At 41.9% G+C, this 15,225-nt stretch overlaps 1 protein-coding gene across 1 annotated transcript in view; it reads left to right on the top strand.

Moving 5' to 3' along the window:
* The window catches only part of KCNAB1 (potassium voltage-gated channel subfamily A member regulatory beta subunit 1), a 364,296-nt gene that overhangs the window by 321,977 nt on the left and 27,094 nt on the right, over positions 1-15,225 (top strand). The window lies entirely within an intron of this gene.

The following is a 15,225-nucleotide window of genomic DNA, read 5'->3' as shown; positions in this document are numbered from 1 at the left end:
CTCAGTGTGTCCCTCAGAGGACCCAGGAGTGGCACTGTATCCCATTATGGGTCATGCTAAGGTCGATCACTTGGTTGAGATGATATCTGCCAGCTTTTCCCACCATCATGGTACTTCTTTGACTTGGTCATTAATAAGTAACCTGGGTGTGCGATTCGTTGAGACCACACCACATGAATAACTGGGTCCTCCACAGCCTGATTTTAACATCTACTGAGGATCCCCTCCTGCATCAGTTATCACAACGGGGTTGCAACCATCTCCATTTATCAGTAGATATTCTTCAGTAAAGATGAGCTTTCCCTTCTCCTCCCCAACTCTCATTGTCATATCTGGAGCTCCCTCACTTTCTTCAAGAATATAAAGGTTGAGTGAGAGGAGGAGAGAGGATCAGGTGAGAAGGGCATATCTGGAGAAAACTATGCCATGAGTACCAACCCACCTCAGCAGGAGGAGAAGACTGCCTCTTCACTTCAACCCTGGCTGGGGGTGAGGAGTTACAAGGTCTACTTAGATTGTTTGAAACATGAGCCTCACAGTTAGGGAGCATAGTGGCTTGGGAGCTGACTCATGTCTGGCAAACCTAGATGTGGAGAAGTGGGCTGGTTCTCTCCTTTCGTACAGCAGGAGAGTGTGCCTTCCCTGGGGGTGACAGGGCATCTGTGAATGTTTCCTACGTGCACTTCTTTTGGGGTCTGTCCTCTAGGAGGACAGCCTCCTGGAGGGCAGGGAGTGGGAGATGGGGGCTAGAGCTGAACACCCACATCTGGTAGGAGAAGGGCCCAGAGGAGAAGCAGGAAGTACAGGAATAGAGAGACCAGCCTTGTCCCATTTCACCAGCCCTTCCTGCAGACTGCTACTCTAAGCAGGTTCCAGGTAGGAAAAGGAAAAGTATTTGAGTTTGGAGTTTTGATTGAGATCTATGGAGGCTGTATGTATGATTTTAAATGACGTCAGAACTGTCTGTTACTCAGGAGTGGGCAGGAAAACTGTGGGATCAGCCGGGGCTCTCATCGGGGCGAAGATACTTGTTCCCACTGAATGTTAAGGGCTAGTGGGAGATTAAAAAATGAAGTTGTATTGTGATTACATTGTCATGAGTCATGCTTGTTTCACATACTAGTTACATATGTTTAAATACCTAATTTTAAAGTCAATCTGACTTAAATTATACATGAAAAAAATTAACTCTTTCATTAGTTTCAGAAAACAAATTTATTTGCTTTATAAGAAAATACCATTATGTTCAGTATAATCGGAAGCTTAGGAAAAGCTTGTGTCCTTTAAATTCAAGTCTCCACAAATTATAAAATAAAGCATCTGACCACCTATATAAAATGTATCCATTATGCACAGACATCTCCCATACCCCACCACGGCCCTTCCCCACAAAATCTCCCCAGGAATCTGAAAATTTTTGAAAGTTCATTTCTACTTTGGCAAGTAATTATTTGTTAAAGGTTCAAATACTGAAAAAGATTATAAGCTGCTAAACGTCAGCCTCTGCAATTGGGAATTTATCCATCCTTTCTAAATGCATCCCTACGTTCGGTTTTGTTCTATTTTAATTCTGAGAGGTGAGCTTGTGTTACGACTAGCTTCAATGAAGCCAGTCCTACAAAATTAATGGTAATTAGATGAGATACCTTTAAACAACTTTTGAAACCCTAGTACAGTCAAGCCAGAATTTACGTATAGAAGAACACTTGTTTTTGTTTTCTAAATGGCTAGTGGATGGAAGGGATGGGTACAGGGAAGCAGTGGAAAGGGAAAGCAAGTAAATTTAGTATCAGCAGAGCTCTCTTTTACTTGGAGAAAGAAGGACAGTTTTGTATCATTAACATGGAAACTGGAAATATATTTGGTAATGGAGTGAACTTAATTAACCACCTAGAAATGGGTGCTTTTTCTAATCAGAGGAAAAAAACAAACTGATATAAGAATTCACACAAAGCTTAAGAGAAACAAAAAAAGGGAGATACGGAGACAAAAAGAAAAACCAGGGAAAGAAAAGATGGTGAAACTTTGTTTCTCCCATCCATCTCCCTACTGTCTTCCCAAGCACAAGACAAATATTGCAAGTACCTTTCTCAAAAAACTGACAGGATGCATGTTAAATGTCATCTCATAGCACTCAACAATGGTCCAGGGAAGAGCATAGTGTACTAAAAATAGGTCTAAAACTGGGCTCATTAGTTTATTTATATTCAGTTAATATTATTCAGTGCCCACTGTACACTAGGCATTGTTCTTGATGCCTGGGATATACAAGAGAACAAAATAGACAAAGATTCCCACCCTTGTGGGACACATTTGATTTACCAGGAATGACAGGGAATAAACAGTGAAATAAAAAAATTATATAGACTATTAGAAGGTGATCAAGTGTTATGGAACAAAGGAAAAGGAAGAGCAGAAGAGTGAGAGTGGGGATGCTCCAGGAGTTGAAAGTGGTCACTGAGAAGGTAAGATGCCAGCAAAGCCCCGAAGGAGTGAAGTGAGTAACTAGAAGGGAGATAAAGACATTGTTCTGGCACGAAGACCCTGCGATGGGAGAAGCCTGTTGTGTTTGAGGAACATCATGGACACCAGTGTGACTTCAGAGAGTAAAGAAGGAAGGGTGTAAGAGAAGAGTTTAGAGAGATTACAGAGACATTTGGCAGCCCTCTGAATTTTGGACAAAGAAGTGACATGACTAACATTTCAAAAGGATCCCTCTGGCTTGGAATTATAGTGAATTATAAAGGGGCACATGTGAAATGCGAGGTAAGAATTATAGCAATCTAGCTGAGAGAGGAGATGGTTCAGATGAAGGTGCTAGCTATGGAAGTGTAGGGTTTGAATTAATACTGAATGTATTGCCAGAAGAGCTCCCGATGGGAGCAGACAACTGGAAAGCCAGACCCTTATATATTAAAGTGGAAAAAAGGATGGAGTGGGTGTAACAGAGAGGAGTGGGGAATGACTCCCAGGTATTAGGCATGAGTCACCAGAAGGATGGAAGCTGCCAGAAGCTGCCATTAACTAATATGGGGACTACTATAGGTGGAGCTGGTTTGTAGGGAAAGACCTGGGGGCTTGAGTTTGAGATGTTCATTAGATGTCCAAGTAGAGACGTTGACTTGGCAGTTAGACACTGAATCTGAAACTTAGGAGACAGGGATGGAGGTGTACCTGAGGGAGTTGTCTGCATGTTAAAGACATTTAAAGCATTGAGAATTGGTAAATCACACAGGGAATAAAAATAGAAAGAAAAGGCAGGAAAAAGTCATAGAAAGAAAGGACCAAGGACTGAGCCCTGGAGTGCTCCAATATTCAGAGGCTGGAGGAGGAAGGGAAGGAGAGAGCAGGTTAAAACAAACAAACAAACAAACAAACAAACAAAAAACATACCAAGGAGGAAGACGTAATTGACTATATCAGTGCTACTGATGGGTCAAGTCAGATGAGGCCTGGGAATATCCATCAGCATTAATGGTATGATACAGTCAGATGAGGCCTGGGAATATCCATCAGCATTAATGGTATGATACAGTCAGATGAGGCCTGGGAATACCCATCAGCATTAATGGTATGATATAGTCAGATGAGGCCTGGGAATATCCATCAGCATTAACGGTATGAAGATCATCAGTAAACTTGACAGAGCAGCTTTGGTGAAAGCGGGAGTGGGTGAGGGGGTAAAAGCCACCTAATCTCTGAGTCTCAGTTTCCTCATTTGGAAAATAGTGAGGGAAATCTCTTGGTTTAGGATGACACAGTTAAATATTTCTGCTCCTTTCTCTTAAAAAAAAAAAAATCACCCAATAAATAACATAGAGGGCAAGGAACAGAAATAGAAACTTCCTTTCTGATAAAAGTAGCAGACTACTGGAAAGCCAGACCCTTATATATTCAAGTGGAAAAAAGGATGGAGGAATTGTAAATGACTTAGCAGAACTGAGGGAAGATTTATTAGAAGTGCCCACAGGTGAGAAGCAAATTCATCTCCACCATAGAATCTCAGAATGGTTAGAGCATTAGATGCACCAACGTTACAGTAGATGGGGGTGAGGGAGGAACTGGAAACAAGGTAGTTGTTTAAATAAACAACAGAACTATGAAAGTCCTATGTCCCTAGGTCTGCAGACAATGAAGGAAGCAAAAGGTACGTAAACTGGAGCAATTGGCTGAGGGGCTGTAGTCTAAAAGATTCCAGACACAAAGGAAGGTGGGGCTAGGCTGGAACAAAAAAAAAAAGAAAGAAAGAAAAAAGGAAAAAAGATGATGAAGTGAGACCCCATATGTCTCCTCTCACTTACTTCCAGGTCTCTATAGCCAGGTTACACTTTCCCCAGGTAGAATATAAGAGAATATTTCTCTGGAGAATATTTTTTCAAGAAAAAACATCTAACAGATATGGACATTGTTGTGGAAGAAAACCCCAGTGGGAAAAAGTGGTAAGTCCCCTCATTGTTCCCACAGTGACTCTCACTAGTTGACAAATGCCAACCGAACAGTTTTAGTGTTCTACTTGTAACCATGAACAGAAACCCAAGAATCACCTGACATTCAAAGAGAGCCCCAATATGGAAAAAAAAAAAAAAAAAAAAAAAAAAAAAAAAAAAAGCTCAAGTAAATAGAAGAAAACAGAGTAATACAAAGATAAGGAAAATTCCAAAGAAACTATAGTTAACATAGTTGGTGAGATAAGAGGAGGTACTGCATCACTGGAACAAGAACAGAATGAAAGATCAACAACAGCACAGAATTAGAATTAAAAAATGTAGAGATTAGAAAATATAATGGCTAAAAAACTTCAAAATTTTAGAAGTCAACAAAGATCTTGGACGTTACAGTTGAGGAAATATTCCAGAAAGAAGGGGGCGGGGCATGGCCAATACATGTGAAAAAACAACAAAATTCAGGATTTGTCCAGGAAGTCCAAGATCTATTCACCTGAAAGATATCTAGAGGGAAGAAATAACAATGGAGGAGAGGCAGTCATCAAAAAAAATAATACGGGAAAATTTCCAGGTTTGAAGAACACGAGTCTCCAGATTGAAAGTGTCCGCCAAGTACCCCTGGGCAGCCTGCTTCTCCCTCTTCCCCTGTCTCTCCCTCTGCCTCTCCCCCTGCTTGTGTGCTCTCTGTCTCCCAAAGAAAGAAATGAAATCTTTAAAAAATAAATCAATAAAATATTCCAGAGACTTGTCAAGGTACACATATGAAGGATATGAAGGATTGCGAGTAAGGATTACCTCAGGTTTTCGACAGCAAAATTGAGAACTAGAGCGCCGTGGAGCAAGCCTTCAAAATTCGAGGCCAAAAGACGGTGGGCAAGCTGCCAACCGAGGCGGAGGAAGCAAGAACATTTTGACATTCCTATCGCCCAAGCACAACTCCTCAAAAGCTACTGGAAAATATGCTCCACCCAACGGAGAGAATAAAGCCACAAAGAGGAAGCCACGGGATCCAACTCATCTAGAGGCAGAAGGGAATTTCCAGGGCGAGAGGAAGGGACGCGCCGGGCGACTGTTGCGCGGCGGCCAGGAGCCCGCAGTGTGGGCTGCCGCGGGAGGATGGCAGGCGCCAGGTGGGGCGCTGCCAGGAAGAAGGGGAAGGGAACAGAGTTCCTCACAAGCTTGACCGTGTGGAAAGCTGTACTGAGAGACAGTCGCACAACGTATGGGAAGATGAAGTAAAGCTCCAAATAAAACTGTTAATGAAGAAATTGTCAACTGCAGGAGGAATGAGAAGTTACAGAAGGAAGGCAAGATGGTCACTGCAAACTACTTTGCTCGGAAGGAGACACTAAATTTGGAGTCGTTAAAATGAAAGCACGGAATGGGAACTTACCCCTAAACTGAGATGGGAACATATTGGGAAGATGGTGAAGAAAGAAAGGGTGTTAGCGGGAGCTAAAACCCTCACCTCCAAGGGAGGTCCACAGAGAATGTCTAAAAAAGCTGGACCAAGAGCGTAATGCAGAAATACTGAGAAACGTAGAGAGTAATTCTAGAATAAGCAACATATATTGGAAGTGGTTACCTGTGGGGTGCAAAGAGTCAAAGTTCTGCTGATTTTGGTTATAAGCCTTTAGGCAGTGACTCTTTAAGTGGTGCGCATGTGTCACGTTGAGAAAGCTGAGGATTCAGTCAATAACCACACACATACACACACGAATGAGATAAAAGCACCAGTGGTATTGAGTTGTCAGTACTGTGATCTCATGGCTGTCAAAGCCCAGGCGTAGTCCTTGGGGTTTAGAAATACACAATCAAGTTTTCCTACCCCAGATTCCAGAATCTCTCACTGCATCCCTCCAGAAACACGCCAGCACCAGAGACCTATCCACCACTTCCTAACGAGCTGAGCCGAGCCAGACTCCTTCCCTTGGAGACCTCTAAAGCGGGCTGTGCTATGTAATCCACTGCGGGATTATGAGAAGAAAACATAATTTCCATTTATCTCATATTTTATGATTTTTAAAGCTTCTATTTATTGTATGTATTTTTCTATTTTAAACTATCCACTGATACAATTTCAAACATTCTAAAGAAGTGAAAATAGGGGCGCCTGGGTGGCTCAGTTAGGCATCTGCCCTCGGCTCAGGTTGTGATCCCAGGACCCTAAGATCCAGCCCCCAGTCAGGCTTCCTGTTTAGCGGGGAGTCGTCTGTCTTCTCCTTCTCCCTCTCCCCTCCCCCCAGCTCGTCTGCGCACTCACGCGCGCTCTCTCTCTCTCAAATAAATAGATAAAATCTTTTTAAAAGTTTTAAAAAATCCAAAAGTAGTAAAAATAGTACAAAAATTCTTATATACCCCTCACCCAGATTCCCTCAAGTGTTAATATCTTGCATAACCATATACTATTATTAAAATCTAGAAATTAACATTGACACAATAATAATATATAATCTACAGATCGTATTCGTATTTCTCGGATTTTCTCACTGGTATTCCCTGCTACTCCATAGCTACTTTAAGATCACACATTGCAGCTTGTCTTCATGTGTCCTTGTTCTCCTTGAAGCCCTTGGCCTTTCTTTGTCTTTCATAATTTTGACAGTTTAGAAAAGTATTAGCCAGTTCTTTCATACAGTGTCCCTCAACTGATGCTCTTCAAATATTTGCTAGTCATTAAATTCACATTAGACATTTTGAGCAAGAATACCACAGAAATGATGTTGTGTCCTCTTCGGTGCTTCCTGTTGGGGGGGTGGTGTGCATAATGTTTATTTTTCCTGTTACCGATGATGTTAACTTAGATCACTTGGTTAAGGTGATGTCTACCAGGTTTCTCCTCTGTAAGTTTACTATTTTTCCTTTAGTATGTCCTGTATTATATGACATTGAGTATATATGGTATATGCCAAATGAGTGTTTGGGGGAAATACTTAGAAACTGTGCAAATATCCTGTTTTTCATCACACTTTAGCCTACTTAATTTTAGCATTCCACAATGATTCTCACCTGAAACAAGTATTATGGTGTTTGTCAAATGGTGTTTTTCTATTTCTATCATACCTACTACATTTTTTGGTTGGCATTCTATTGTAAGGAAGAGCATTCCCTCCTCCCCTTATATTTCTTTATTCAGTTATTAAATAGTTATGTAATTTTTTTCAATTATTTATATCAATATGATCTCATAGATTCTTATTTTATTCTATGATTTATACATCATTACTCTCATTATTTGTTTTGTTACCACAACTGTCCACAACATGTCCATTTGGACGATCTTTGACATGTCTTCTGTGTTCTCATGGCATGTCTACATCTTTTCTTCTTTTTTGGGGGGGGGGGGTCTTTTTTGCTTTCCCAGCATAAGATGTGCCAAGCTCACCTGTGCTTTGCCCAGCCCTGTAAGCAGCCATTTCTCCCAAGGATCCCTGGTCCTTTTAACGGAGCGCAGTATTTTGCAGCCAGGATCTGGATGCCATTACATATATATATATATATATTTTTTTTTATAACATATTAGCTTTGCGGTAAAGGTACTTATTTTAACCAATATACTTTTTTTTAACTGATTAGGAAGCAAAGACATTTTTGAAATCACTGCTTTTAGTTTCAAGAAGCACTGCTCATTGTTTCCTTAGCCTGAAATGTTCCCAAGGAAGACGCCCTGATCCCCTTGGAATTAAACACCCCTCCTTTTTCACATATACAGCCTGATGCTTTTTCCTCTATTTTGCGCTTACCTTTTCCTGCCTTACATTGGAGGTGGTAATTCAGGAGTGAAGAACAATCAGGAACTCATGATCTCTTTCTCCATCGTTCTCTGTCTATCGTGTTAACTTTCTATATTGAAAGAGGTTCACGTGTAAAAATTGCCAGGCAGTGAAGGCCAAGTAGGGAAGAGAAATGGTCCACGTTGCTATGTCATAGGGAAGTACCATGCATTCCCACATACACACTGGCCAGGCCCCCAGAGGAAGTGAGTGATCCCAGGGAACAAAATGGTTCCTGTCGTCTCCCCAAAGGAATTCTGCAGTCAGCATCTCATCCCTTTAATGTAACCCGTCATGCTCTATCAGGACTTCTTGGTCCACTTGGCTGGCACAAGTCTGCCAATTGCTAAAATTCTGCAATGTTCTCTCTGTTGAGAAGCAGACTAGAACCAGAGTGCTTGCTTTCACTTACTAGCTGGGCTTCTTTGAGCAATTTACTCCCCTTCCTTGTGGCCCAGTTTTCTCATGTGCAAAATAAGAATAACAATCATAGACCTTTTCTATGAGATTGTTATGGTGATTAAGTGAGTTAATATATATAGTGTTTAGAACAAGGCCAGGTGCATTAAAAGTGCTAAATTACTGTTAATGGTTATTCTTAATACTCTAGAAGACAGAAGACCCTTAAATTTATATGAGGGAGCCTCACAAAATGTGGTGTAGAAATATAAAGCTCAGGGCAAAAAGGATTAAGTCAAAGTAGGGTTTTGTGTCTAATTAAAGACCAAACCCCAAGAGGGGTAATTCCTTATACCTTTTCGGTCACTGACCCCATTCTTGACGCTCTTTGCCTTACAACCAGGCATGCCTTTCCCCTGAAGCACAAGGAAGTGTGTTCTGCGTGGAAAAGGTGGATATGGGGGTGGGGGTGGGGAGGAGCTGGACAAGCCACAAAGTAAACGTGAAACATTTTCCTTCTGTGTCAGTTTTACTCAAAGATGCAGAAAGAAAAATGTTACTATTGCTCTAAAGCAAATGCTTCACTGAGGTGTGGAGTAGCCATTTGCATAAATTTTTATGCTAAAGCCAAATCCATCTAAATAACATTTGCTGTTGTGGCCACTTTAGTGGCTCATGTGGTAGAAAAGTTTAAGAAGCATTGTCTTTTCGTGAAAAACCTTGGTAAATCCCCTCTTAGCAGAAGATTCTAATAAAGAAACGAAGGGAAAACCGCCATCTTTGGGTGGGGAGTGGGGAAGAAGATGAAAAATGGGAAAGAAAGTCCCAAGAAAGAGATTAAGGGCTCCAGATACAAGCAGAACAGCTTGGAACAGTGAAATAGATGCAAGGAAAAGAGCGTGAACATCCCAGGGCAGACCCGGGAGGACAGACTAGCCTCCTCCTAAAGGGTTCTAGCAGCGACAGTGGCCCAGCCACCACTGGCTGGGCCTGCCTTATATTTTAACATACAAAGCAGCCGGTGACTCATTTCAAACGTGAACAGACTTAGTGTTCCCTCTTTACCAGGTAGTTCACTGTTGAAAAGCTGAGAAAATCGTTCCACTCCCCCATTTCAAGCTTAAAAGTTGCCTTTTAGTTAGTTGCCTTTGGTTAGTTACCAGATACCTGACAAATATAGATAAGCTCTGCGGAGCCAACATGGATTTGGGGCTGCCAGTGAGCTGCATCTGCTGTTGGAATAGCGGGTTTAATATCACCGAGATTAAGATAGCATCTTCTTTCAGCTGTCTCCTGTGGCAGAACCAGGAAGTAAGGCCAGCTCTACATTTTTAAAGAAGCAATAAAGATTGCTTCCTGTTACAGCAAAAAACTGGATTTGCCAGTAGAAAAATCTCATTAGGATAAATATTTTTTTACTCTTATCAGTCCCCTGCCAAGTTTCTTGCTTTATTCTTACATCCACAAGATAGAATTCCTTTTAAAAGAAAGTTAAAAGCCTGTCCCAAGAAGCTGATGCACAGACAGACAGTTGTATAAATAAAAAGCTCCAGACAGGATAACAGAATAAGAAGCTACATGTCAGGATTCCACATCTGTCTGTCTGGCCAATGAGGATGACATTCCACAATTGAAAAGATCAGAAGTTCAAGGCTGAGTCAGATATCTGCAATGCAATGGTGGATGCTCCCTGCTATAAAAATAACTATTCCACTAATGAAGCATATTGGGTGCCCTGTAGGTTGGGTGGGGTTTAGGAACATTTATTTTTTAGTATCTCAATGAACATTTGGAAAACTATTCCTTAGTGAATGCTTTGACAATTTGCTTTCGACATGACTAAAGGCTTTCTTCCTGGGTGGTTACAATTGTTAACCTCTATGAGCAATAGCGAAGCCAGAAGGACAGACATGACGTACGTAAACATGGAGGGGGACAAAGGGAAGGGGGCACTTCACTTTGTGTGAATATGAGGATCTGTGGGTGAAGCTGGCTTTGGAGAAAAAGTGCAAACCTGGCTCCACCAAGTTTTTCATCTTTCTGAGCCTCAATTTCTTCAACTATAAAATAGAAATGTGTAATTCCACCTCATAGGGCTGCAGAAGAGCTTAAATGCAGTAATGCTGGTAACACACCCGGGACGGAGCCCAGTGCATTGTAAGTACTCAGCAGAGATAGCCTTCTTCCTGTCCCTCTGTTGTTGTGCCCAACGAGACTCAGTCCGAGCACAGTGAAAATTGTGGGTTGTCTGCTGAGCAGTCATGGTTCTCTTCTCAGATACCCAGGTTTTCATGTGGGTGATGACCCTGCCCCCACACCACCAAGTGACCCATAGAAAAGCCACTTCCTCTCCCCTTGCTGGTCCTCAGTTCCAGTGTGGGCTCTGGGTCATGTTAAACCACGTAGTCCCTTTTTTTACCCTTGGCCAGAATCACTGGTTCATGCGACCCAAGCAGCTTAACCCGAGTGAATCTCAGGAGTCAGAATGCTGAGGCGAAAGAGTCCTGCTGAGCGTGGACAAGGAAGCACATGGCCCTGGCTGCTACTGAGAGCCACCTTAATGCCACAGCGGAAACCAGCATGGGGATAGTAGAGTTAGAAAAAAGTTGGCCCTCAGTGACTTGTTGGAACAATCAATTCTGAAGATACATGACCTCTATACTCGCAGTGACAGGAGCCAATAAATCTCTTTTACAATTTAAGAACTTACATTGAGTTTTTAATAACTTTATAAAAACAAAAAACCCAAACCTAACTGATATACCAAGATGCTAGATATATCCTCACTTCTCAGTAAGAAAAACTGCAATCTAAACCTCAAAAGGATTATAAAATACAAAGATAATCATTCTTTAGATCTTGTATGTATTATGGTTAAATGAGGGGTCTCTGTAACATCCACCTTATCTTTCTATGTGTTGCTTGATTAGGTTTTATCGTCCTACAGCAGAATTACCTTCTACCATAATTGTTCCCGATATATAAGAAAGGTTTCCCTTAGCTATTTCAAAATTAGAATAAGTTGGTTCTATCAAATCTGAATGGCAGGTTAATTTTTTTATTTACTTCTGCATACATTTTGTAAATCATCCTGTTATATTCACTGGGGAAAAAAACACAACTTATTCAAAATCAGGGTGCATAGGTATGTCATCTATGGTGGTGATAAACAGCTGGTAACACTTGCTTCGAGAATTTTCTAAACCAAAATTATCTTGGACTTGGCTATAAACTAAGGTTGTGTCACCCTAAAAGTCGTATGTTGAAACCAAATTCCTAGTGTGATGGTATTAGGAGGTAGGGCCTTTGGTAGGTAATTAGGTCTTGAGGGTGAAGTCCTTATACATGAGATTAGTGCCCTTATAAAAGAGACCCTAGCAATCTCCCTCACACCTGTGAGGACACAGCAAAAAGATGCCTGTCTACAGACCAGGAAGTGAGATCTCAGCCGACACTGAATCTGCCAGAGCCTTGATCCTGTCCTTCTCAGGCTCAGACTGTGAGAAATGAATGTTGTTTAAGCCACCTATGGTATGTTTATGTTTATTTTTGTTATAGCAACCTGAACAGACTGAGACAGCCATGTTCTGTGATAAAATTGGTGGGGCTTAATTGACAAGAACAAAACTTTAAAAGTTTTGGCAGAAGGAAGAAAATCTTTTCTCTACTTTTAATGTCTTCGTTTGTATCAGAGAGATATCCCATATCTGGAGAAGACCCATGTTCAAACTACAAAAACTCCCTTTTTAAGGACTGACTGGCTGGTGACATTGTCAAAGGAAACCCCAGGATGCTACCTTACCAGACCAATTTCCTATAATCCACTGATGGTATAACTTTTAGCTTCACAGATGAAGATATAAGTTAGGTATCCAGGAAATTTGCACAACCCTGGAATTTCAGTTCACTTAGATTTATTTGTTTAAATCTGTTTATTTGTTGCCTTGCTCCAAACAAAATTTAAGGCAATGGGTTTATTTACTCTCATTTTGAATATTTTTAAGTGAATCAGCATTCACTCCACTGTTCACAAATCCTATAGAAATATATAGGAACAACAATGGGGCACCTGGGCGGCTCAGTTGGTTAGGCATCCAACTCCTGATTTTGGCTCAGGTCATGATCTTGGGGGTGGGATCGGGCCCTGAACTGGGCTCCATGCTCAGTGTGGAGTTTGCTTGAGATTGTCTCTCCCTCTCCCTTTGCCCCTCCCCCCCAAACAAAAAAAAAATCTTTAAAAAATATAATAAAATAATAAAAAATAAAAAACCTTTGGGAAAAAACAGCACTATACTCTATACTCATCATAGATGCTACCTCCTTTTCATCAGGACAGAAATCATCTCTTTACTACCATTTAGTATTAACCAAATAGAGAGTACAAGCTGATAGTTTGGGATCACCTGGTTTTAGTAGGAAATAATGGGGCCACATTTAGATTATATTTAACGAAGAGGTGTGATTTTCTGCTCCGTATTCTACATCATTATTTCTTGGAGAGGACCAGCAGGCAATAGTGGGAAGACTGGAGGTGGTGGTGAGAGAGTTACAGGGAAAGAATGAGAGTGCTCTACTGAAAGATAAGAAAGTTATGTCATTGCCTTAGGCAAGTCGCTTGGCCATTCTTATCGAGGTGTAAAATGAACAGTTGCTCTCTTGCTAGGGTTAAAGAGCACGTGTCTGGAAGAGGAAGAAATAAAAGTATACAGCATCACACAGCCTCCCCCTCTATAGGGGGAGCTGATAAGGAATGAGCAGAGTTCCCAGAACAGCAGTGTCTGTGTGTTCCGGAAAAGTCCCAGGAATTTCAGGCGCTTACTTCAGGGAGCTGCTCTTATTTGCATGTTCTGCAAAACGGGGTTTTTGGTTCTGGAGTTTTATTCTGTTTGAGATGAGGTGAAAGGTGGAGGGGGAGGGAGGCATCACAGAGGGAGGTAGGGAAATGCCACAGAACTCAAATCCAATTAAATGATCTCTCAACCTCCAACTCTACGCATTTATTCTTTCAAGGTCGGTGTAAGGCTGAAGGTGGCCAAGCCTTTGTACCAGTCCTGCAGAGGTGGCCCAGTGACTTACTCTGGAACTCAGGGGTATTTACCAACTACTGTTTTTGTTTCGGGCCTTTGGACTTCAGGTCAAAGAGAGACGGAAAGTGTCCCATTTCAGAATCAGGATCAGAAATCACATCTGGGCAATCTCAGAGGCTCAGTTCAGTGTCTAGGGTCCAGAAAATACCGTGTGTGGCAAAGCAGAGAGGTTGAGGACCACGTGCCCTTTGGGACAGGGTAGCCGCACGGCGAGGACAATGCGCTGTCCTTGGAGACCTACAGCTCCATTCTGGGGTCAGAATTTTGAATGAGGTTTAATTTGAAAGGTTTTACCGACTTGACTCCGTCCATGTATTGCTTCCTAGTCTCTCGACTCTAGTCTGTTCTGATCATTTTGGCCTATGTCCTGATCCAGAAAGCTTATTCTTTGTAAACGATCTTGCGAAGGCCACTTTTTCTCTGAGCTTCGGCAGGTCAGAGGCAGACACAATCCCTTTTTTTGGCTTTTTTTTTTCGGAGAGTCATCACACTTAAGGTCTTTCTTCAAGGAAGCAAAAAGAGCTTACACTTCCCGAGTCATTCATATACATCATGAACTAGGGTGACCAGGTGTTAAGTGCAAACGGACGGGTATAACCGCACGCAAGGCAGTTCACGTTCACAGATGCACAGTGGGAGTCCGTAAATGCCCACCTTCTCCCACAGCGCACAATATACACAGCCTTCCAGAATTTCAAGGCTAAAAGTGGCTTTATAGACTATCTGAAGGGAACTTGCCCAAGTGACTCCGAGCCTCAGCCTCTTCACCAAAAAAGGCAGGTTAGGATATTTTCCACCGAAACGGTTTTTAGAAAGAGTACCTATGTGCTCCAGTAACATCGATCTGCCCACCTGTGTGGAAGAAACTGAGATCCAACAAGGTCGAGGGGTGCTCCCAAAGTGGTGACAGCAGTGGGACAAAAACTAAGGCCTCCCAAATCCTGGTGTGTGCTCTTTGAGGCAGAGGGAGTCAGGCTTTCCCCAGACACTCAGCAAAGCTTTAAGGCTGAACGCGACATGCTCCATTTATAGGGGTGATTTCCATTCCTGTGAAAAAGGAGAGTTCTCTGTCTGCGGACACTCAGCTGAGTGCTGAGAGAGGATTCTCCACAGGACGAAGGATGGATAAAGCAAGCAGCAACCTCTAAGGCGCAAAGAGGCACCACTATAAACCCACCACCACGTTTCTGAAGTTAAATAAGCAAATAAATGATGGAAGTTAAATAAACAAACAGCTGGTTTGGAGGGGAAATTGTGCCCAGGTTTAGACCCATTTTTTTCTTCGTGTCTGTAACTCCTTGGAGGAAACCAAGTCCCTACATTTTACCAGTGCCTCAACCTCCACCACGGTCCTCTCTGAAAAAAGAAAGGATCTGCTAGCAGTTAGGCTGAACCATGTGAATGACGTGGTCCGCAGTCAACCATTTCTGAACGCTAAAAATGGCAGTTTCATTTGGTTAAAAATATTTGTGAAGTAATCTGTAAAAATTTGTGTTTTAAAGTGGCACCTTTACGTGATAG

The sequence above is a fragment of the Ursus maritimus genome, unplaced genomic scaffold (assembly GCF_017311325.1).
Source record: "Ursus maritimus isolate PB19 unplaced genomic scaffold, ASM1731132v1 scaffold_20, whole genome shotgun sequence".
NCBI classification, from domain to species: domain Eukaryota; kingdom Metazoa; phylum Chordata; class Mammalia; order Carnivora; family Ursidae; genus Ursus; species Ursus maritimus.
This window is presented reverse-complemented; position numbering and strand designations above follow the sequence as displayed.